Here is a 3,427-nt window from a genome sequence, read left to right as displayed (position 1 = left end):
TTGTTTCTGGATTCCCTGCAGTCCAGTGGCTCACTTCTGCTATCCCTCTGACTTTCTTTCTAAAAGCCCAACACAGCTCTCTGAGAAGCCCACTCACATTTTCTCTCTGAGTGTACTCTCATTTTTGTGTGCTAAATAAACTTCCTCTTTCACTAGAGTTCTTGGCTCTAAATTCTTTCTTTACCTAACTCAAGAACTGAGAGCTGACAGCACTGGTAACACTTTAGAAAAAAAAGTTCTTAAACTCAGAACAAGCTTTTCTTCTGCCTTCTATGTGTTATTTTATTCCAACATGTAATTCTTTAAAATGTGTCTTGTTCCAATTGACTTTTCTGAATTAATTGTATTATATTAATCAAAACTCATGAGCACAGTTTTTCAGGACTGTGTATTCCTGTGAGCCAAATATTCAGGTTCTAAACCTGAGAGAAAGGAAAGATCCATCAGTGAGTGTCAGAACTTCAGAAGCAGCTTTTTGGCTCCTTCTTGAACCTCTGTCTGGTTTGGCCTTCTTGCCTCCACTCCAGCCTCCACCATGTCCACAAGGATGACCCAGAAGATGACCTACCAAGTGTCCACCTCTGGCCCCCGGGCCTTCAGCAGCCGCTCATACTCAAGTGGGCCCAGCATCAGCTCCTCGGCCTTTTCCCGGGTGGGCAGCGCCTACCGGGTTGGCCTGGGCACCAACATGAATCTGGCTGGAGGTTTCGGCGGAGCGGAGAGTATAGGGTCCATCAAAGCCGTCCAAGTGAACCAGAGCCTGCTCAGCCCCCTGAAGCTGGAGGTGGACTCCAACATCCAGGCTGTGCGCAACCAGGAGAAGGAGCAGATCAAGACCCTCAACAACAAGTTTGCTTCCTTTATCGATAAGGTGCGGAGCCTGGAGCAGCAGAATAAGATTCTGGAGACCAAGTGGACTCTTCTGCAGCAGCAGAAGATGACTCGCAGTAGCGTGGACAATATATTCAAGAACTACATCAACAATCTTCGGCGGCAGCTGGAAACACTGTCCCAGGAGAAACTGAGACTGGAGGCGGAGTTTGGCAACATGCAGGGCATGGTGGAGGACTTGAAGAATAAGTATGAGGATGAGATCAACAAGCGCACAGAGATGGAGAATGAATTTGTCCTCATCAAGAAGGATGTGGATGTAGCTTACATGAACAAGGTAGAGCTGGAGTCCCGCCTGGAAGGACTGACCGATGAGATCAACTTCTACAGGCAGCTGTATGAGGAGGAGATTCGTGAGCTGCAGTCCCAGATCTCTGACACATCCGTGGTGCTGTCCATGGACAACAGCCGCTCCCTGGACCTGGACAGCATCATCGCCAAGGTCAAGGCCCAGTATGAGGAGATTGCCAACTGTAGCCGGGCTGAGGCTGAGACCATGTACCAGATCAAGTATGAAGAGCTGCAGACATTGGCTGGGAAGCATGGGGATGACCTGTGTCGCACCAAGATGGAGATTTCTGAGATGAACCGGAGCATCAGCCGCATCCAGGCTGAGATTGATGGCCTCAAAGGCCAGAGGGCTGCCCTGGAGGCCTCCATCGCTGATGCCGAGCAGCGTGGTGAGCTGGCCATCAAGGATGCTCAGGCCAAGGTGGCTGAGCTGGAAGCTGCTCTGAGAACCACGAAGCAGGACATGGCCCGGCAGCTGCGTGAATACCAGGAGCTCATAACGTCAAGCTGGCCCTGGATGTGGAGATCGTCACCTACCGCAAGCTGCTGGAGGTCGAGGAGAGCCGGCTGGAGTCTGAGATGCAGAATGTGAGTATCCATACGAAGACCACCAGCGGCTACTCAGGTGCGCTGAGCCCAGTTTACAGCAACCTCAACTACGGCATGGGCTTCCAGGCCAGCTTGGGCTCTGGCGGGAGCTCTGGTTCCTTCAGTCGCACCAGCTCCAGCTCCTCCAAGATGGTGATTGTGAAGAAGATTGAGACCCGTGATGGGAAGCTGGTGTCTGAGTCATCTGATGTCCTGTCCAAGTGAATGACTGCTGCGGCCCTTCCCGTCCCCCGAGCTGCTGCGCAGGGGGGTGGAGGGCACAGGAGACCCACCTGAAGCTCAGCCTGACCCAGTCCTTAGCTCGCTCTTGGGGTGGGGGAGTTTACTGCCTTTTCCCCATGTCTCTGACTAGAAGCCAAATCAAGTGTTTTCCTTTTTTTCCCAAAATAAAGTCTCACCTGGCTCTGCCAAAAAAAAAAAAAAAAGAACTTCATTGAGTGAGGTTATCTAAAAGGACGTAGTATGCTCCACAGATACTCCTGTCTCACAGACTCAGGTGAAATCTCTTCCTCCCCCGGCATCTACTTCAAAGTGCACTTTGAGGATTTGCCTTCAAAACTTTTCTCTTTATGGTCTGTGACATGTTGCACAATTTTTGATTTGGCCATACCCTTTATATTGAATTTTAGATCCTTCCTTGTTACTTAGTACAGATGCATTCTCTCCACCTTCTCACAGAATCAAAACTATGGCCATCCAAGGCAACCCCAGGTACATTCTAGAGCTCACCCTGTGTCACATCTTGTCTTCTTCAGATGCCTTAAGACTCAGCACAGAATTTCCGGCAATGTAATCTCAAGGAGGCCATTACTATCAGCTTGCTGGTTTTGTCTAAGCCTTTTCTCAGTTCTCTGGAAATTAATAATTGTTAAGAGAGCTTAGATGGTATGAGCCAATTTCTTTGAACCTTATATCTTTTCAAATGAGCAACCTTTGAGGTGCTGAGTTTAGTTGGTGTATGAGTTTCCCAGGGCTGTTTTACCAAAATACCAAAGTAATTTAAAGGAACAGAAAGTATTGTCTTACAGTTCTGGAGACTAGAAATCCAAAACCAGTGTGTCAGCAAGGAGAGCCATGCTCACACCAAAGGCTCTAAAGGAGAATTGTTCCTGTTTCTTCCTGGCTTCTGGTGGTGGCTGCCAGTGGTTGGCATTTCCTGGCTTATAGCTGCTCTCCATCAGTCGGTGCTTTCATCATCCCATTCTCCCCTGTGTACCTGCATTTCTTTCTATTCTCCCCTTCTTCTAAGGACAGAAGTCATTTAAGATTAGTGCCCCACCTAGTGACCTCATCATAACTTAATTACAACTGCAAAGTCCTTATTTCCAAATAAGGTTATAACCACAGGTAGAAGGGTAAGGACTTCAACATAGCTTTTAGGGGAAACACAATTCAATCCATAACAGTTGGTATGGAGGCTTGACTTAAGATTTAGAGTAAACATTGATAAAACATTCCATCATTATCTTGACATGAACCTATGAACCTGGCTCCTGTTACTGTAGGTATTCTCACACCTGTCCAATTTCCTCAAAGAGGGCTCTGTTAGCATTGTAACAGAATGATAATTTGCTATTCTTTTAAACTTGGACATTTAGTTTGCTTCATATCACTATTTCATTGAAATATCTGGACA

The 3,427-nt window shown here is 47.5% G+C and overlaps 1 pseudogene; it reads left to right on the top strand.

The window, feature by feature from the left end:
- The first annotated feature begins 480 nt into the window (after positions 1–480).
- Positions 481–1,995, top strand: LOC150021511 (keratin, type II cytoskeletal 8 pseudogene; annotated as a pseudogene).
- Positions 1,996–3,427: the final 1,432 nt, after the last annotated feature.

The sequence above is a fragment of the Furipterus horrens genome, unplaced genomic scaffold, assembly GCF_987537825.1.
Source record: "Furipterus horrens unplaced genomic scaffold, mFurHor1.1.pri manual_scaffold_1, whole genome shotgun sequence".
Taxonomy (NCBI): domain Eukaryota; kingdom Metazoa; phylum Chordata; class Mammalia; order Chiroptera; family Furipteridae; genus Furipterus; species Furipterus horrens.
The sequence above is the reverse complement of the archived record's forward strand: the minus strand, read 5'-3'. Positions and strand labels throughout refer to the sequence as shown.